The sequence below is a fragment of the Scardinius erythrophthalmus genome (genome assembly GCF_964197995.2).
Source record: "Scardinius erythrophthalmus genome assembly, chromosome: 3".
NCBI lineage: Eukaryota > Metazoa > Chordata > Actinopteri > Cypriniformes > Leuciscidae > Scardinius > Scardinius erythrophthalmus.
This window is the reverse complement of record NC_138223.1, coordinates 12,751,846-12,774,232: the sequence shown is the minus strand read 5'-3', so window position 1 is coordinate 12,774,232 and position 22,387 is coordinate 12,751,846. Positions and strand designations below refer to the sequence as shown.

The window sequence follows — 22,387 nt, the reverse complement described above, 5'->3', positions numbered from 1 at the left end:
CATAGTACATTTTTTTAGTTGGTGTCAGCAAACTAAGTGATTAGGTAGTGGGTTTTGGCTTTGGACGAGGATTTTGCTCCTGTTCTCTTCACAGGTGCAGTAGGTCACATTGAAAGAGCTGGTGCTGAATCCACGTTAAGCAGCTCAAACAACCTGCTGAACTTTGCCTGCTAAATCCCTCGGTGAAGCTATTTCACTCGGTGCTGCCATTTAGCGAGTGAATTTACTGGTTGACGTCTTTTCAGCCTGCACAGGTTCAGCTCATTCATTCAGCTTTATGTTACACTTGATGCGACAATGGCTATTATTTTATGATTAAATTAGGGCTGGGGGAATTAACGTGTTAATCTTTGCGATTCATTTGAGATGCTTAACGCGTAAAAAAAAAAAAAAACGTAATTCACGCAGCACTTTTTTTTTTGCCTGGTTTTAATGATTTCCTGTTGTGGCTGCTATTGAAAAGGCCAAAAATATGGCGTCCCGCCCCTCCGTGTTCAGCGATCAGGTTTCATTCTCGCGCAGCTTTCATTCTCCGTGTGTGTGTGTGTTTGTGTGTCTGTCGGCGCGCTGCACTCTCTGCTCAATGTTTCGCTCCGTGTTTGCGCTGCGCGTTCTGCTCTGTCGTTAACGGCCCAAACGCTCCAATCATGTACCGATCACCCACTGGAAAAGCAAAGTCCGCTCAAATAACGTGAAATTTCTCAGTAGTAGACTTCTGTTTGCTGAGCTGGTATAGCCATGCTGGGCAACAATGGTAAAATGACCTGCTCTGATCACATGCTCTGGTAATACTAGCTTTGTAGGACTATATTTTATTTTGATAATTAGTAAAAAAATCTGTTAAATTGATTATTGAAAAATAATAATATATTGATGTTTAATATTATTTTAATATAGGGTTATTTTCTATTCCTTTTTTTTTCTGTGTTGTTTAATTTAATTAGGTGATTCTAAGTTTAAATATTGTTGATTACAAGTTTGGGGGAAATGGAATTAATTGCAATTAATTACAGCAAATTGTGCAATTAATTAGTTAGTAGTCGATTCCCAGCCCTAGATTAAATTGTTTAGTCAAAATTGTCTAGTTCCTTTAAAATGTTTTATTTTTATTTTATCTGACTTATCACTTCTTGTATATATATATCCCGTTTTATATACTTGTGTGTGTGTGTGTGTGTGTGTGTGTGTGTGTGTGTGTGTGTGTGTGTGCGTGCGTGCATGCGCGTGTGTGTGTGTGTGTGTGTGTGTGTGTGTGTGTGTGTGTGTGTGTGTGTTTGTTTGCATGTATGTATGCATAGGATTACATGTACATAAAGCATTGGCTAACACAAAAGGATATTTTTGAAGACTCTTCATGCAACAGTTTATACATACATTGAGTATCTAACTTGCATTGTATATAATATAATTTTTTGTATCATGTTTAGTGCACAGGTTAAATGTCCTTAATGGACATTTTAAAACTCTTGTTTGGCTAAATGTATTCAAGTTATTTGCGGCATGCTAGATTTTACATTTTTGCTTCCCATTTGCAGTTTGTCAAGGTATAAGTTATAAAACTTAAGGACATTAATACAACATCTCCACTCTTCATCAAATGCTGACACACCCACCGTGCTGACAGGGCATGTAAATTGGGAGGGTTTCAGACATCACTGGTCTGTCATTCCAGGCACCAGCTGTGATGCTGGAGTGAGCGTGGTGGGGATTCTAGCTTGAACTCTTGATATATGTGAAAGGACAAAGTGTAGATCACTAAGATGAATAGGCCAAGCACACCAGCACACATTCTTTGTCAAGCACACATACAGATAAGTACACAGGGTCGGGTGCTTCCCCAAACTCCTGCTGTACGCATGCATCATGTTCTGGTTCATTTGTATTAGGCCTCTGTTGACCTTTAGCACCCAATTGTAAACACAATGTTGTTGATCTATTTCTCTCTTTCTCATTCCCTCTCTTTCTCGTTGTCTCTTACTCTTAAATTCACTGTGGCTGTTGTCACTGCGGCATTCATAATCTGCAGTATCTATCTATCTATCTATCTATCTATCTATCTATCTATCTATCTATCTATCTATCTATCTATCTATCTATCTATCTATCTATCTATCTATCTATCTATCTATCTATGAAAATATATTTAGTCAATATTTTGTCTACAAATATTAAAGGGTTAGTTCACCCAAAAATGAAAATTATGTCATTAATGACTCACCCTCATGTCGTTCCAAGCCCGTAAGACCTCCGTTCATCTTCGGAACACAATTTAAGATATTTTAGATTTAGTCCGAGAGCTTTCTGTTCCTCCATTGAAAGTCAAAAGTAAAAAAAGTTTTGTGCGCAAAAAGTAAACAAAAATAACGACTTTATTCCACTATTCATTTCCTTCTCTCTGGGCCTCGAGCTATTTCACGTAGTGTTTTTGCGCAGCGCGTCTGTGTTGTACGTCACACGTAGGCTCACTATTGGCCGACGCTAGTCATGTGTGATGCGTGTGACGTACAACACAGACGCGCTACACAAAAACACTATGTGAACTCACTCGAGGCCCAGAGAGAAGGAAATGAATAGTGGAATAAAGTCGTTATTTTTGTTTACTTTTTGCGCACAAAAAGTATTCTCGCCGCTTGATAAACTTAAGATTGAGCCACTGATGTCACATGGACTACTTTGATGATGTCTGTATTGCCTTTCTGGACATGGACAGTATGCCGTCCATTGACTTTCAATGGAGGAACAGAAAGCTCTCGGACTAAATCTAAAATATCTTAAACTGTGTTCCGAAGATGAACGGAGGTCTTACGGGCTTGGAATGACATGAGGGTGAGTCATTAATTACATAATTTTCATTTTTGAGTGAACTAACCCTTTAAAGCATGAATTTGCTCTAATTACAATAAAATATTAAATTATTAACTTAACATATTTCATTTTACTCTGACTACAACTGTATCGTTTTATATATTTACTTATTCTATATTTATTTCAACATTTAACAAACACAGTGTTGTTATAGTTGTTATTCACGTCATGTTGAGCAGAGGCAAATTGTAATATTACTTTTATGTTGTGCATATATACGTGATTAATCACATATTTATAGGATGCGTTCGGGTGAGTTAATTAACCCGCTTGCTGCGTTTCAGTTTACTGGCGTTCATTCACTGTTTCCAGAGCTGATCCTGACCTCCCTGGGGCCCTAAGCAAATTTCTGTTAAGGGGCCCTCATACCTGACACATGAGCCATGTAAACCATTTGCCATTGCCACACAGTCACACCTCCCACTACAATCCTCCCTCCTTTAACTAGTACTAATGAAAATGTAATTCCTGATATCAGAAATAGACATTGTTACTAGAAAAAGTACATTCTTAATATCAATAATTTAATTATTGATATCAAAAATGCACCCTGTGAATGAATAAAAGCTAAAATGGCTTGCCATAGCATGTCACTGTGTTTTAAATGATAAAAGCAATACTTGATGGTTATTATGTACTGAGGGATGTGCATCCTTATTGACCAGTATGTCAAGCCAATCAACATTTTAAATGCAATATAGCCTATAAATCAATAGTCAATGTCAATACATTGCTTTCCATCTTGCTTTATTGCAGAGTTGTAACTAAACTGACTTGGAGACTAGATAATCATTGTCTTGTTTTAAAAGTATGCGCGCCTATAATGAGGAATGCCATCACGCCTATATTGTACTGGTCCCCACAAATGTTTTGCTGGAAAGGGCGTGTTTCATTTCGTGCACACGCATATGAACGCATGTTAACTTATGCAGTGTAGGGCTGATCGGCTGATCGGCTGTTTCGCTTCAGCTCGTGCAGCTCAAGCAGGTCAATCCCCGTCACACTGAATTAAATGATCTGAAACAAGCATAATCTCTCCCAAAAAGTGCATTATTAATATTCTGTGCTGTTATGTTTAATATCCTTGAATTTAGGGTGCACATTTTCCATCTCATCTTCATAACAAAATGACAAAATCAAGAATTTTTCGACCACAATCTTAGCCAAGTTCTTTATTATTATTTTTTTTAGCAGTCCAGCTGCTTTAGCTTTTTAGCCTAGGCTATCCCATGTTAAGGAACATTATACAAAACATGGGTTAACATACAGTATATGCTAGTCCTTTCAACAGATGTGGTAATTGGCACACTAGTGAAACTGAAATTAATAGAGGCATAGCAGTCTCTGATAGTTTAGTCTATACCAATACACTGTGCAGAAATAATGGCCGCTGAGCCTGTTTGGAGTGCACATTCATTAATAATGATAAACCCCTTTACCACTGCTCAGATAAACTTATAAAGAAGCATTGTCCCTGAGCCAATAAATCAAAGTGCCTAATGTGTTAGCCGCAGTGATTAGCATTAAAGAACACAAACAAAGCGCAGGCTTTCTGCTAGCTCGCTGATGGCACTCCTGATTAGCCTCAATAATCACCAGCGCACATCAAAGCCTGTTGAGGGCCCTTTGCATTTCCCCTCAGCACCCCACCGAGAACACAGCGTCGCAAATCCCAACACACCCTCGCAGCGACATGGCGGCCATTTTGGATCATTTGCCTCAGATGACTGTGAGGGTGCGACATTGCAAATTATAATTAATCCACAAAGTGTAGAAAGCCAGAAGCTAGGGTTCGGGGGATGCGGCATGGTGGTCTTGGTCTTGGAGGAGAGCCTTGAGCTGTAAAGCTGAATACTGCAGACAAGCTGTTTTGGCGTCTCCTACAAAGAGGGATTGTGCCATAGCCTGAATTGACACCCTGCTTCTAAGGGCCACCAATGGTGTGTGACACAGGCACTCATGAAAGAGTGGCCAAAAAAGGAAACATATGAAAGGAAAGGTGCTTGAGAAGGATGAATAAAGATTCACAACATGAGGGGCAGCAGGAGTAGTGACAGTATGTAGCCACCAGTAAAAAAGAGGCCTGCAACATGAAAGTTTAAAAGAAAAAAGTTTTTTTGTGACATTGATGGGCTGACAAACTGACAAATAACCTGCACTATCATTTGAATTTGAATCAGACTTTATTTAGAATTGCATTTCAGAATTGTAAATAGGGGCCAAGCACCGAATGTGCGTCCATATTGGAATATCCATATATTGTATACACAAATTCAGGACAATATCCTTGTCGTACAATGTCACTACTGTAATTTATGAACAACTGCATAACAGATATTTTTCTGACTTTTTTGTTATATAAAGTACATTATGATAAATACTTTTATTGTAATATATATATATATGCAGCAATTCAGTCGTAAATTAATTATAAATGTTAGCTAGATTATGTTACCTGTCTGTCGATGTATAGTTATGGTGAAATTAAATGTTTTAAAAAAGAAAAAGAAAATGGTATTTAATTATGTGTTTAGTTATGTGTGGTGAGTTGGCTCGAGTGATTTATGTTTCGCGCTTGAGAACTTACGGTGAGGGAACATAGTGAGCATCGATGCATTGTGGGTCTTTTTAGGGAGTAAACGTTTCAGTGCACTGGATGGATTTTGCGATTGAGACACTCCTTAAAATGGCCGACTCACTGATCAGTGCCCTGACTGTAGGGATTCACAGACTGTTTCACAGTTTTCTTCTTCTTCTTCTTCTTCTTCTTCTGCTCTTGAAGAGGAATGTTGTGAAATTTGGCACACAGATAGAGGATAGTCTGAACAATAACCACAGTAATTTTGGAGTCTCTAAATTGATGCTTCTAGTGCCACCAATTGTCCAAACTAGAAGGGCTTTCCTCTGATTCATCGACCCAAGACGATTTGATTGCACCCTATGATGTCCTTTTCTGTCGTGAAAATCCTTTTTTTTTTTTTTTTTGACATGGGATGACTGACATGTAATAATGGTCATATGCATCCCTTTATAAACATATAGGGGGATAAGTTATACTGTGGGTTATGGGTCTCAAAGTGTCCTTATGATCTATGTTGGTCTTCCTGGATTTGGGTTTAGTAGTGTTCCTGGATGGCCATGTAATTATGAAATTGCATTCACCATATGGTAAAATAAAAGGTTTAAAATATTTTTGTCCCTGTCCTGAATTGCCTACTGGAAATTAGTGAGACTTCTCTGTGTTTGTGTCCAACATTTCTGTGAAGCCTGCATTGATGGCTTCACAAATATGCAGTCTGTTATCCAACAATCCAAGTGGCATTACTGTACATTACCAGAGTGAGGACTGAGATATTCTGAGGAACTTACACTATCAAAAGTTTGGGGTTTGTACTAATTTTAATATTTTTGAAAGAAGTCTCTTATCTGACCAGGCTGTATTCATTTGATCAAAAATACAGTCAAAACAAGAATATTGTGAAATAATATTACATTTTCAAGTAACTGTTTTTTTATTATTATTTTTTTTATTATTATTATTATTATATTTTAAAAACATTATTTATTCCTGTGATGAAAGCTGAATTTTCAGCAGCCATTACTACATTCTTCAGTGTCACAATGACATGATCCTTAAAAAAGCATTCATGCTGAAAATGTTGCTCAGGATTTATTGCTCTGTATATGTTGCTCAACTTTTTTTTTTTTTTTAAATATATTATCATTATCGATGTTGTGCTTCTTGTATTGTTGTGGAAACTCAACAATAAAACATTTTAATTTTAATTTAATTAATTAATATTAATATTTTTTCCAGGGTTCGCTGAATCGGAAGTTGAAAAGAAAAGCATTTGTTTGAAATAGAAATTTTAAGATTATGCAGGTCTATTGTCACTTTTGATTAATGCAATGCATCCTTGGATAAACAAAAGCAATAATTTCTTTCAAAAATAAAGTTGTACTGACAGCAAACTTTTGAACGGTATTATATCTAATCCTGTTATATATTTAACCATGTGTTTCATCACCTACAGTTTTGTTTAGATTGCAAAATCCATTTAGTTCATGAGCTGAAATTATTATGCTGATACATGCAAAGCTGTTTCCTTGTTTTTTCCTTGTTTTCAGGACAGGATACAGGATATATGCAACGGGTAAAGCAATATCTCCTGCCATAAAGTCACACAGACTCTGCAGTGCTAATTTAAGGATGTCTTTTCAGCATATCCCACTGTGCTTTGGATAAAAAGCTGAGTTAGTCAGGTTACAGTGGGAATGTCATTGCCTAGGACAAGATAATTAATTAAAGGCCTGATGTATGTGTGTGTGAGTGTATGTTTGCATGTTTAAATGTTCATGTACACCTGGTGACTATAACCAAGGTCTCACACATGTTTTATAGGTGTCCCTCTAAAGTTATGTGTTTACGTCACTATAGGCACAGAAGACAAGAGTTTATTTTTGCCTCCCAACCTTCTGTCTCTTGTGAATGTTGCACAACCATTCTCTGGTGCTCTCTCTTTCATATGCACTATCTATCATTTCCTCTTTTTCTCTTGTTCGTTCTCTATGGTACTCCCTTGTGGCCTTGTTGCTAGAATGCCTGTATTGGGAGTTGCTAAAACGAGACAAAAGTTTCCTGTTGTAGGCATTATTTCCACACTCTGTATGATGTAGGAAGAATATGATATTTTCTCTTGTTCTCCTCCCCTTAGTAATATCCACTTTTATTCCATCCTTAAACAAATGTTGAGACAAGAAAAAAAAATGTTAAAATGATTCTCTAGGAATGGTTGAAATGATTGTAAATCCCTCCTCAGGAGTCTAAACACAATCCACATGCACAAAGGCTAGAGCTACTCACTTTTTTTACTGATCATTGGAGAATGAGAGAAATAGAAAATGTGACAACTGAAAAATAGAGACCTAACGTGCCCACGAGAGTCTGCAAGTAGAATAGGTACAGAACAATTCAAAAGTATTTTAAAAAAGAAATCCATACTTCTATTCAGCAAGAGCTAATTGATCAAAAGTCACAGTAGTGACATTTAATGCTGTTCAACCTTCTATTCATCAAACATTCCTTAAAAATAACACGGTAACCACAAAAATGTTTAGCAGCACAACCGTTTTCAACATTGATGATAATAATGTTTCTTGAGCAGCAAATGAGCATATTATAATGATTTCTGAAGGATCATGTGACACTGAAGCCTGGAGTAATTGATTATAAAAAAAAATCAGCTTTTCCATTACAGGAATAAATTAAATTGTAAAATATATTGAAATAGAAATCAGGTATTTAACCCTACAAAGGGAAGCCCAAAAAGAGGCATCAGCACATTAATTTATTGCTATATATTGCTTATTAGGACACAAATAATACAATATCATGATTTTTTTTATTTTAGATTTTAATGTTTGTATCTCCCAGGATACGTCACCCCATTGGGGGTATACATATATTGAGAAAAAATGCTTGTTTGACAATGCTTGTTACTAGCCTGGCTAACGTCAGACCTCTTCTCATTGAGACGTGGTCTGGGAACCACATGTTCATTTTCTCATATTTGAGGCGTGGTTTACGAATGCCCAGAGCCATTTATTGGGCGCTACGAATGTCTATCAAATGCGCCTGTACGTAGCTCATAGCCAGTCGTTTCAATTATACCAGATGACGTACTACTTAGAACACTATCTAAGGCTGCATCGAAAGGTAACTTCGCGTCTGCTGCCATGTGGGACCCATAGATATAAACAAACTGCTTCGGCGTGTCGCATAGACGTCGTCATCGTCTTGCTGTTCCCTCCCCGTTCTGTGATTGGTTCCCTTTTTGGTGTCCAGGCTGCCTAGCAGCGTGAATAAAATCTAAACTAAACATTCTTTGAAAAATGATATCTTTAATGATTGTATATATTAAATGTAAGATGGGAGATACAAATATTTACAGATTATGAAAAACGTATTTTGTATCCCCTAGGATAACTTTTTTAGTGTTAAATTGTAATAAAATTTCACATTATTACTGTTTTTATTTATTTATTATTTATAAAATTTGATCTGATTTGAACAAAATCACACTGCACATTTTTATTCCTAAACTTCACACATCACATTTATTTATGTTGTTTAAAATATTTCTTTATCATTTTTTTTTTTTTTTTATCTGTTAATTGGTAGAATTTGTTATTCATCTTCGGGCACATCCCTGATATTTGTCAAATGTTGTGGGGAAAAGTATTGCAATATCTTACTATATAATTGTAAATTGTGTAATTTGTGTAACATGCTGATGTTATGGAAATCACCAATTTTGGTACTTCTTACTGTCATGGTTACAAGTGTTATTTCTGGCAGGTACAAGAACAGAAGAGTAGTTTGATGTCATATTAGTGCATATAGACAGTATTCGAGCCACTCGACAATTCAAAAGTCACACCTGTCAATAAATACGGTTTCCAGTCCCAAACACTAAGTGTGTTAACAGAGAGCAAGGGATTCACAAGTATTGGAAAGTGTGTTGGTACTAATGATTTATTCAGGGGGGTTAGGAGTGTGGTGGAATGGCCCATGTAAAAATAGGTTCCCATTAACATTTAACAACATTTCAGGATGATAAAACATGGGGACTGTTCAGACCTTCAGGAACCGAGAATGACGGAGAATATTAATTATTCTCTCTGCGCTCTCTCTCAGATGCACAAAAATTCTCAAAAGCCTTGTGGGCACAGGTTACCTCTGCAATTACCTCTCATCTCTTAGCAATGTCATCCCACCTTTCATTTTGATTGGCTCAATGAACTAGTCCCACGTGCAATGCGATTGGATAACTCTGCATTGTATTGCAGTGATTGGTTAGGCATAACCCAACATCTAAGCACAAGGCAGATGTGTCGTCAGAGAGCAGTAGGCATAACGAAGAGTGATAGTCTCTTTATTTACATTAGTGTCACACAATCTGTTCTGTCAAAGCGCATTATTATTGTTTTTCCGTACAGGAGGGGTGGGAACTATGTTTACGCGGGCATGCAATGGCGATATGATGCTGTTCGACAGATGCAGAGATGACAGCAACTGCTAGTGACATGTAATATAACTCACAGTGAGTTTCCACAGCAGTGTTTTTAAATTACTTCAAATGTTTCTTGATACCTTAAAGGGATATTTCACCCCCCCCCCCCCCAAAAAAAAAATGGATGTCATATTTTACCATGTCATCTTATGTTGTTCCAAACCTGTAAGATTTTCGTTCATCTTCAAAACAAACAACGGATATACTGTATACTGTGTATATATATATATATATATATATATATTAGGGCTGTCAACGAATATTCTAAATTCGAATATATATTCGAATAGTTTTAAAAAACAGAAATTCGAAAGTGAAAATTAATATTCGAATGTGAATTTCGAATATGGAAAAACACGCCCGCGGAAGCAGAGGCGCGGCTGTCTGCTTTGCGAGTGGGCGCGCGCGCTGTCTCGTCAGGGTCGCCCTGTCTAGCACAGCGTCACTGCTGAAAGTTGACTTGCATGGAAGATGGCAGAAAGTGCAGAGCCCAAGTTCAACTCGACCGCAGCAGAGAAAGTGATTTTAAGCCATGTCTGGAAGTACTTTGGATTTTGGTCGGTAGAACGTAAAATTGTGGAGCCACGACTCCCGCGAGATAAAGTAGTATGCAAGCTATCTATGTAAGATACAGATAGCATACCATTCGACCACTAGCAACATGAGGTCACATCTCGAAAATTGTGTGCCTCATTTTATTTAACGTTAAACAGAAAAGTTCCACGTTTACCACAGCACAGCTCGCTCGGAGCGTTCAATGTCGGTTCTATACTGTAAAACTTCAATTAATGTTAATAAATTTGTTTCAATCACTGAATGAAGCCTGCTATATTTGGGACAAGAGTCGCAACCTTAAATTGCTTGCACAAAACTCTTGATCAGCACTCAACGTGTGCTTATTGTTGTTGTTCATTTTTAAACCGTTATGCGCAGAGAGCGCGAGCGCGAGGGCGAGGGAGGGAGAGAGTGCCTGCGAGTGAGCGAGAGTGAGGTCTGCGGTCTTGGCCATTAGTTTATTTACTTGATTTTGTGTTGGTAATACATTGTCAAATATGTTTAAACTTAAATTAACTACCTATACAAGTAGTTATGTCTCTTTGTATTAATTTGTCCTGTTATTGACGTAAGGCGCGTCATTGACAAAATGCGCAACCAGATGTTCGAATAGTTCGAATATTCGTATGTGTTTTAGAGGGAATATTCGAACGTCATTTTTGAACAATTTTGACTGCCCTAATATATATATATATATGTGTGTGTGTGTGTGTGTGTGTGTGTGTGTGTGTGTGTGTGTGTGTGTGTTTTAATGAATCTGAGACATTCCTGTCCCTTCATTAAAAGTCTATTCACTCAAAACTCATTTCAAAATGTTCATTAAGAATTCTGAATTAAATTAAATCCATATGAATATCAATCCATATCCATTCAATTGAATTCACATTTATCTGTATAGTGCTTTTCACGATAAACATTGTTTCAAAGCAGCTTTCCAGAAAATGTGTCTACAGTACAATTTAGAGTGATCTGTTATCAGAGGTGACTGTGTTCAAGGTGTATTTGGTGGTGACTGTATTTCAGAAATGTACAAAAACAAATCACAAAGTTAGCTAACAATTTATTCATTTAAGGCGAAACATTGAGCTCATTGAAGTAATTATTAGAAGTTGTGAACAAAATGATTACTATATATAGAAAATGTAGCATTATTGGTGCATTATTAGTAGATTAGGGTTAGTAGAATAAGATGACTTACTTGCAAAGTTACTTATAGTCACTAGAATGTATGTTGGGGGACCATCAAAATAAAGTGTTAGCAGATATTAAGCAATATTCTAATGACTTGTAGTTGTACTTATAGCTAGCAGAGTGTCTAAAGTGGACTATCAAAATAAAGTGTTACCAAAATATCTTCTTTTGAGTTCAGAAGATGAAGGAAAGTATTATGGGTTTGGAACAACATTAGAGTGAGTAACAAAATTGTGGGTAAACTAACCCTTAGATGCCCTCAGTATGTGATTTTTATGACAGCATTCCTGTGAATTACCAAATTAGTGTTTGATGGGACATCACCAAATAAACGTGTGTTTAGATAATTGGGGTCACTGTCTCCAGAACAATGAGCCGTAGTTAATTAACCAAATAAATATAAACACTATCTGCATCTTAACATCTCACGTCTCCAGCACCTTTGGCAAATTTCCAGCTGTTGCCTTTTCAGATGTCGAATTCCTCGCCTCGTCTGCCGCTACATGGTGACATGGCCGTTATCACCAACCTGGGATCAACTCTACCTTTCTCGATTAGAGAAATGAATTAAAAACAGACACGGTTTTAATTAATGCTACACGTTGACATTACACAGGCTAGTGGGCCATTTTAGTTTTGATCCTCATCAGCGGCTAATGACATTTAGCCGGGGTCCATGTAGCATGTGTAAAAGGGCAGGCTAACAGTTGGGTGTTTAGCTAGCAGGGCTCAGGGTACAACCTGGACTGTGGAGGTAAATGTTAGAGGTGATAAGAGCGTATCAGCGGGACTGAGGAGGAATGAAGTCTGGACAGGAAATTCCAGAGACTGCTAACAATGATAAATCCAAATAATCTTTGAGTTTTAGATTTAGAAAGTGATGCACAACCTTTGCTGGAGATTTGCTTTACCCTGTTCATGGTGCAGAAAGGAAAATGGCTGCTTTATTGAGATAAACTGTTCCTTTATGTCGCTGAGAACACTTTAAAGTAAAAAGAAATGTTATCTTCTCTAAGCTGCTCCATATTTGCTGAGAAATGGCATGTTTGAAGTTGTCAATAAAATATTAATTTAAATGTTTCTTGAGCACATTCATTCAGCATTGAATGTCTTTCCCTGAAAACTTAAGTGTTAAGATTTAATAATGCTTCTTGAAGGCTTCTTGTTTATGTGCACAATATGTTTCTGAAAGCAATACTAGCTTACTACTTACGGCATTCTGTACAGTATTCTCTGTATATGACATATTTTGTAGTATGTGACGCTAGTATGTGAAATATGCAGTGTTAAACATTTCAAACAATAATTTTCTGTATTGTTATCTCATTATGTTGCATGTTCAGTATGTGGCGTTTAGTTGTCAACAAAAAAACTTGACGTTCTAAAAATGTTTGGTGAAAAAGTCTTAACTTGTGGAAGTTTGATCAATTAATGTTAAAAACTATATTATTTTGTCACACTGAAAATATAAGAAAGGTCAAGTTGAGTGCATTCCATTGTGGGAGTTTATTATACTCACCAATTTTTTTGATCAAAAATACAGTAATATTGTGAAATATTATCACAATATATCAGTAAACATTTCTTATAATTATCAATGTTGAAAAAGTTGTGCTGCTTAATATTTTTTGATGAATAGAAAGTTCAAAAGAATAGCATTTTAGAACTGTTTTGTAACAATGTAAAAGTATTTACAGTCACTTTTGATAAATTTATTGCATCCCTGCTGAATTAATTTCTTTCAAAAATAATCTTAACCCCAGACTTTTGAACAGTATACACACAGTATGAATATGAGTGTTATGGTGGTATGGTTTTCCCGAACATGTTAAGCTATATGGAACCATTTCTGTTTACAACAATGCTTTAAGATATTGATATGCTGGGCTTATAATTATGCAACCATATTTTGGATGTTTTTGGTCAACATTTCCTTTAACTGCAGCCATTTGGCTTTAGTTATTATTCTTCAGCTATAATGTTTCCTGAATTCACACTCATTCTTGTGTGAATGTCTCCTCAGTGATTAACAAAGTTGAAATGGACAGCAATTTCATTCACGTTAAGCAATGTTTTTTTATTTTGCAAAGCGCCTCTGTGTTTCTCATTGGTGGGATTCATGAGGACTGTCATTAGTCAGTGCAGAAAGTATGCAGCTGTTACTGCTCCTGGGGTTATTTCTGATCATGTCAAGTACTAATTACCTTACCTGTCTCTAGGGTGATTTTATTTTGACAGCTACTCCAGGAACTGAATGTTTTTTTCAGAATCTCTCGATGTTTTCTCAGAATTTTCAAGACATTTCTTTATTATCTGTCTGAACATGTTCTTTCCATGCACATGCAGATTGGCGTTTATATATGTGATAAAAAAAATTCTGATAAGAACATGATTGAACACTTTTTTTTCTGAAGTGCATATTCTTAGCACCATGTAGCCTCTCTAACCTGATTTGCATTTGATTGGTGGAAACATCTGTCTTAAATTTGTCCTTCAAAGTTATCATGCATTTAATATAATTCTGGGGCATATTTTCTTTGAGTACTTTTGTTAAAGTCAAAATATTTTTATTTTTTATTTTTTTTTTTTTACTTCCAAAAATTGTTCACACACACACACACACACACACACACACACACACACACACACACACACACACACACACACACACACACACACACACACACACACACACACACACACAGACACACACACACACAGACACACACACACACACACACTTTCTATACTTTTGATAGACAATGATTTTTATACTGTACAAAAAGTAAATTATATCCTCCAACCCTAAATCTACCCCTAAATCTATGTATCACAGAAACTTTATGCATTTTTACATTAAAACAAATAAATAAATCTCAGTACGTTTTCCTTATGGGGACCAAAAAATGTCCTCACAAGGACAATGATTTGGGATAACGCCATCCTTGTTGGGACGTATATATAGGTGGGTAAATGTATGTTTATCAGATCTTTCGATCTAATGGACAAAATAAACTTGCCCAATTTACACATGAATGTGCCCAGAGACAACTGAAACTAGGGATGTTAACCGATGCTCACAAGGTTTGCGAAAAGTAAAGGCTACAGGCTAAAACACTCGAGGTTAGAGCCAGGGCAGAAGACAGGAATCATCATCTTTCTTTATTATTGTTAGCACTAACGTTACCTCAAACTAAAGCGGCGTCTCTTCTCTTTGTCATTGAGCCGCGGCAATGTTTCTAACGGCAATATCGCAATGAGCTTCTAACGCTAGACAAACGCGATATTTTCAACGCGATCACCTTGTACCCAAACCATTTCGAAACTAAGGAGCCATTTGTCCTCTGATTACATACAAGCTCCTCGGCGCCGCGTTTGCGGGACTCATGTTTCGCGCTGTAGGGGATTTTAAAAAAGTGACGTGAGTGGAAGGGCGACGCCGGGTCAGTGTGTGTGTGTGTGTGTGTGTGTGTGACAGTATAAACGGTGTGAACGGGTGGCAGAGCAGCAGAGAGATGCGACAGAGTTGCAAAATTGCAGGCGCGGGTCGAAATGGCTGTTATTTCAAATAGCGTAGCATATTTTAAAATAATCGGTTAACCGGTTTCAACCCGCTAATGAGGCTCGGTGGTCGGTCAAGAACATTTTTAGTTTTCGCCATCCCTAACTGAAACACACTCGGAGAGCAGCAGCTTTAGTTTATGCTATAACAGCCGCAAGACCGCGCCAAAATCTGTGCATGTTAGAAATCAGGAATGGTGAGAGAACATTGTGCTTGGTACGTTTTTCATCTTCAAACTTCTTCAGCCAGCAAAGTTTAAATCTCGTCTGACTAGCGCACTTCCCATAATGTTTAAGCATTATTAGGTCAGTAGACAGAGAGTAGGTGGACTTTTGTGGCGGTTCGAACACATTCGACCACGTGAGAGTCTACAATAGGAAAGCAATCCGGTCGAATATATTTTCGACTACCTCTGGAAGTGGTCGAAAGTGGACAAACTCAAAATGCTTCGTCGTCCACTTGTGATCCGATCGACCAAAATGCATCTTAATACCAGGTGCAAATAGGGCCACTGTAACATCAGTGTGCTTGCACTACCATTATAGATAAGCCCATATCTCCAGGTCTCCCCATGAGGATGATAAGGCAACAAACAAGTGGTGCACGGCTCCTAGATCATTTCCTGCACAGGAAAACTTAGAAGATCAAAAGATTTTATATGGACTGCTCATTTACAGCACACTGCATACAATTACGATGCAGTAAAATGAAGATCAATAGGGGAAGATAAGCATGACATTAAAGAGGAGGGGTTTGATCAGTATTACAGTGACAAATAGTCCCTGTGGTCTGCTCACGCTGGGATCTGAGCGAAGATCTAGCTGAGAGCATGAGAAATACTCTTGGGAGAGTGATGCATTATGTTATGCTGCTGTAAAGCCACACTGTGGCTTGAATCTATAAAAAGCTTGCTCATAATTAAAATTTGTGTGGGCCTGAAAAATGACAAGATGAATGTGTGTATGAATGTGCATGCATTGTCATTGAATATGTTTAGGTTTACAGTACGTGCACGTAATATGCATGTAATGAAACGGCATAGAGCTCTTTGTAATCTATCTCGCTATTTCTTTGTAATATTTCTATTTCTTTATCCATCTATCCATCCATCCATCCATCCATCCATCCAGAAGGATGCAAGAGAACATATTTTTTTTTATAGTACATATTTTAATAATTTAACTAAGTTAGTTAATGGCAAATCAGTCATCACTACTTCACTTATGGATTTTGTGAAAGACCTAAATTTTTGTTTTGTTCCTCGCATTAAACTATGATATGGATTCAACCGACTTGAAATATAAAGCATATACTATTATGGGCCACTTTTATCATACTTTTTGAAGCTTTAAAGCTGCATTTCTCATTAATTTTAATTCAACGTTAAAAAACAGCAAATACACTGTTCAAAATTAATATTTTGTGTTCCAAGAAAGAAAGAAAAAAAATCAAATAAAGGTTTTGGAATGACACGAGGGTGGGTGAATGATGACAGAATTTTCATCTTTGGCTGAACTATTGCTTTAATAAGATGTAGGCCTGGAGATCAAGAGATTCAACATACGTACAGTGTTAAACAGCAGTGCATGTCAAACTGTCATTTTAAACTTGCGCCTCAAGAACATTTCAGAAAAATGCGTTCTATTATGCTTCATATATAATTTCAAACTCGCATTGACAGTACTGTCACCTGTCTGATGTGGATTAGCTCATCTTTAAAAGATGAAGTTCACCATCTTGTAAGCTAATTTCTGTATTACTGTGTGGTTTTGCTATATTGCGAGTGAATTTGACTGTGTGTGTGTGTGCAGTACAGGCCGTGGCTAAGGAATCAATAGAAGTATATTGGCTCATACAGGGTAGAAACTTTTAGCATGTAAAGAAGAACAGTCAGCAGAGAATGACAGAACGAGTGTCACTTAAGTGCAGAGAACTCATCCAACTCAAAGAATGTTCACGTACGCTCACTGCAAAATAGAAGATAGTAGAAAGTGTGAATTATGTATAAATATGTTTTTTTTTTTCAGCAATAGTATTATTTTATTTGTCTTCAGGTTGCTTCTGCTGGAATTTTCTTTTGTTGATTACTCTGAGAACAGGTTGGCTGGTTGAGCTCAAACTGCCAACAAACCACAGGATTGGACTGAATCGCTAATCAATAACCTATTACCAATCAGACAAGACTTTCTCTCCAGTTTCATTCTACTTTCTTGTGTTGAGCATGCATTTGTGTCTCCGTGCCTGTATGTGTGTGGGTTTGTGTGTGTGTGTGTGTGTGTGTGTGTGTGTGTGTGTGTGTGTGTGCAACCAACCCTTGCAAGGTTTGGCCCTCGAAGAGAGAATAATTTTCACACAACAATCTGTTGTGTGCTCGCAAATCACATTGCTTATATTGATTTATGGAAGCCACAAAATAAAACTTTATGTAAAGGATAGCATCAAATAAATCTTCTGTGATGGTTGTTTTTACCATAAATAGCCAACTTTGCAAAGTTGCATCAAATACATCTTCTTCAATGTTTGTTTCATCTAAACTTTATGAATGCTTTTAGTAGGAGTGTCTTGGGAAGTGTACTCAGGGCAGGACATTACAGACTGACACTAATCATAAGGCTGGATTTAATGCTTAATACTCACATTTCTGACTCTGGTTGGCAACCAATCATATTCCACTCTGCCCAAGGCCACTGTGAGATTGGATGATATCCAGACATCAGTGCTGGGCGTTTGTCAGCTGGGATCAGCAGTACTTTGTGTGTGTGAGCAGTCTGATATGTTAGTATAATCCCATTCCTCAAAGTGCGTAACATTTGGCCTGTATATGCGTATGTGAGCAAAGAAGTGATCATAAATATGCAAACTGGTTTCATTTTACGATATATTAAGTTATATTTTATTCATAAATGATCTGGAAATTGTTTCACAATAGTCCACAGCCACAATAAGTAGGGGGGAAAAGACAAACTTCTAAGACAATATAGCCTACTTGTTGGTTACACTTTATTTCAAGGTGTCTATGTTACAGTGTAATTATACATTTAAGTACTGAGTAATAATAATAATTAACTACTTACTATATGGTTGGGGTTAGGATTAGGGTGTGGTTAAGGTTAGTTGCATGTAATTATACACAATTTATAGTAATTACTATAGTAACTACAGCGTGTAACAATGACACTGTAAAATAAAGTGTTATCTACTTGTTTAATTAAGAAGCATATTTCAAGAATTCTCTGAAAAAAATCTTTTAATATAATGTTTGAAATACATTATGTTCCTCAATATATTCACACTTAAAAACAAGTATATTTGTAGAAATAATTAATTAATTAATTAATTAATTAAATAAAATTATTAATTTAATTTAATTTAATTTAATTTAATTTAATTTTATTTTATTTTATTTTATTTTATTTTATTTTATTTTATTTTATTTTATTTTATTTTATTTTATTTTATTTTATTTTATTTTATTTTATTTTATTTTATTTTATTTTATTTTATTTTATTTTATTTTATTTTATCAAACTGTGCAATGTTGACACGCGTGAATGCAGCTGGAATACATGCAGTCAGAAATGCATCTATAGTGCACGTCCTCACAGCAACAAAAGTCTGCCGTAGAGATAGAAATCACTTCAGGGTAAATTAACCAAAATACGATTTGCTTACATTTGCTCATTAATATTAACCAAGATGTTTGAATTCAAGATAACTTTACAATAAGGTCTCATTTGTTGACATTAGTTAACTACATTAGTTAACATGAACTAACAATTAAAAATACGGTAACTCTTTACAATACGGTTGCACTAATATGCATTAATTCATGCTTAACAAAGGCACAGATAGGTATGAGTTAATGTATGAAGAACTAAACCATTTATTAATGATTACTGCATCAGCAATTCATTAAGATTCTATATGATTAATAGATTAAGTAATATCTGAATTGATATTAATTAAATGTGTCGTAATGTATTAATTCCTTAATAATATATAGTATTAACTAATAGTGTAAATGAATATGTTAATTACCACAATGGGTCGAAGCCATGTATTTCAACTTCCAGTTGTCTGCTTTAATTAATCATTAGCTTATGATTTGCAAAGGTATCATTATGTTATGACTTTACTTGTTGAGGCACATGACTATTTTGTCAAGTGTTGCCAAAAATACTAAGCATTTATTAAAATCAAAAGTTGTGGACATTTTTGTAAAGTGTTACCATACATTATCCAATGTTTTTTTTTACCTGTGAGCAAAACAGAAAAACATGAAATATGTGTCTAACCTTTTAAGAGAGATTGAATGAAATCACGCTTCTTTTACTATAGTTTAGATGAATAAAGACTAGTCGGATCAGCACATCTGTTGTTAAGTCTGCCGGGCCTCCAAACACACCTGAGTCTAATTTAGCTTTTGGTTTATAATTATGAGATGATGATTAGGTGATTCAGGGACTATTAGAAAATCAAACAACTTCATCATACCTTTGTGCTCATAGTTCTACCAACCCCTTATACTCAGCAATTTTACGTTAATGAAGGATTCAGACTCACAGTTTTTTGGTTACCAGCCCAGATCTCACTAGTATAGGCACATACAGTATACAAATATTGTTTTGCGTGGGTGTTTGAGGACATGTGTTTGCCCTTGCATTGCAATGTTACAGGGCACAGTGGCAAAGGCAATGAAAGCCAGTATTTGCGTTTGTGTTTACATGTGATTCAGGAGACAAATTCACCACAGTCACGCACGGACAGATGTTTGCTTTCTGTTTGGCAGTGACTGGCAGTGCTCTTTCCACCAAAGCTGCCTTAAAAGTATTGGCTTTCGATTAAATTGTGAGATCTCAAAAGTGTTTGTGTGTGTGAATGTGTGTGTGAGATCTAAAGCCACTTTGCATGCTGATCTCATCCGGAGCAGTGACTGAAGCTATCTAAATCTTAGTGTAACTACAGTACATTGTAGGTGTTTAGATGCCTGAATCACACAACAGAATGCAATGATTTGGACATGAAGACTAGTGCAGCAACTCAAATATATATTGTTGGTTATGTAAGGGTGGAATTCCTGCAGTGGTTCAAGCTGCAAGAACTGCCGAATGACTAAAGAAACGTTATTGGCAAGATGGTAGAAAACTGCACATTTCTTGTCTATACCACCCACTGCCACTTATACCAACGACGGAAATAAGTGCAGTTACAATAGCTTAATATTTGTGGGAGAGCGTTGCTATAGATAGCGACGATATTGTATTGCAATATGTAGCACTTCAAAGTCAATACCAAATCAAAACTAGTTAGCACATTAGTTGTAATTGAACATGTTTAATGCCAAAATATGGTTATGGTTACACTTAAAATAGTTACAAAATAAATGTATGAAATGATGATAACTTATATTATTAATTGTACCCAGCATATGTGAAAAATGTTACCTGAGAGAGAGAGAGAGAGAGAGAGAGAGAGAGAGAGAGAGAGAGAGAGAGAGAGAGAGAGTGAGAGAGAGAGAGAGAGAGAGAGAGAGAGAGAGAGAGAGAGAGAGAGAGAGAGAGAGAAAGAAAAGAGGAGCCCCCAAGAAAGGGATCCAGAGAAGAAGAGAGCCAGAGCATCAAAGAGACAGAGCAACAGTTTCAATCTTGTTTTATCCTTTCCTTGACCATGTGACTAAAACCCAAATGTGAGACATTCAAACTGACCAATCAGATAATTACACTTCCACCACTGTACTAAAGGTGTGACAATTCATCGACCCCCAAAGTACAAACATTTGGCCTTCAGGCCCAGATCACTATCAGCCCCTCTGTGCCTTTAGGAACTACAAATGGCCATTGTGATAGAAAGAGGGGGTAGAAAAACAGTCAAGCAAATATCTTTGTTCATTTAAAATATCTTGGATTATTTTCAATTCTACAGTTAAAGTGCCTGAAGACATAATGGGCCCTATCTTGCACCCAGCGCAATTGACTTTGTGCACCGACGCATGCATAACTCCTATTTTGCACCCGACGCACAGCGGACTTTTCCCTCGACAGACGCACGTTGGTAAATTAAGGAATGAACTTGCGCTCCCGGGGGCGGTTCAGCGAAAAGAGGAGGCGTGTTCCGGCGCAAACATTCCCTGGTGCTATTTTGCAGGTTTAGAAAACAATTCCACCACTGACCAGGAAAAACCTAGTCTAAAGTCACTGGCGCGTTTTCAGTGGCGCGTTATTCAGATGCTATTTTAAGGGCACATGCTTGGCCATAATGTAGCGTGTGCACAACGCGCATACACTTTGCTTATCTCATCTACACACAGACGCAGCAGTTGCCATTTTTGCAAACCATATACATAATTACAAGGAAAAATATTACACATGAGGGAAATCATTGTGGTGTCCATGAAGATGTGAAAAAATAGGCATAAATCTAGCTTACACATTTACCAAAATTATTATACGCCTGTTTAACCGAAGCTAATTTGGGTGGGTTTCTCCCATCCCCATACAATGTCACTTCTCTGTCTTTTACGGCCCTGGTGAGAACGTCGGTCTCCTCGGCTGTGAACCGCTCCTGACGTGCTGCTGGCAAATCCGCCGTTATAATAGCAATCCACCATGGAACAATTGCGCCTGCTCTTAAAGGGAATGTGAGATGTCGCTCTGATTGGTTTATTGCACATTATGCCCAAACCACATCTATGAGTAATGTAGCTACTTCAGACCAACCCATTTTAGATTTGCGTTGGGCGCAAGAGTCATTTATCCCGCCGGTATAATAGCAACAGCGCCCAAGATCCGCCCATAAAGTTACTTGCGTTTCAGATCGTTAAAATAGGGCCCAATAACTGAATATTCATATCCATATAATATTCTGAAATTTGGAGCACTCAATAGATGAGGTATGTCACTTTGAATTTATAACTCAGTATAATGAATCAAGAGTTTTATTGGAGAAAATATGTCAGAATTGGCTAAATGTAAGTAACTATCTTAGATCATGATATAGTTTTTTATATATCCCTTAGATCCTATTATAATACTATCACACACCTATCAAACTATAAAAACTTAACCTTTAAGCATTTGGCTTTTACGTTATTTGGCCTTGCCCTCAGAAAGTTCACCTGAACCTCCATGGTGCTTAGCCCTGT

The 22,387-nt window shown here is 36.8% G+C and overlaps 1 protein-coding gene across 1 annotated transcript in view; it reads left to right on the top strand.

Annotated features, from left to right (window-relative positions):
• sgcz (sarcoglycan zeta) overlaps window positions 1-22,387 on the top strand; it is a gene marked incomplete at both ends in the record, with an annotated part of 315,437 nt that overhangs the window by 226,919 nt on the left and 66,131 nt on the right. The gene's annotated exons all lie outside the window — the stretch shown is intronic.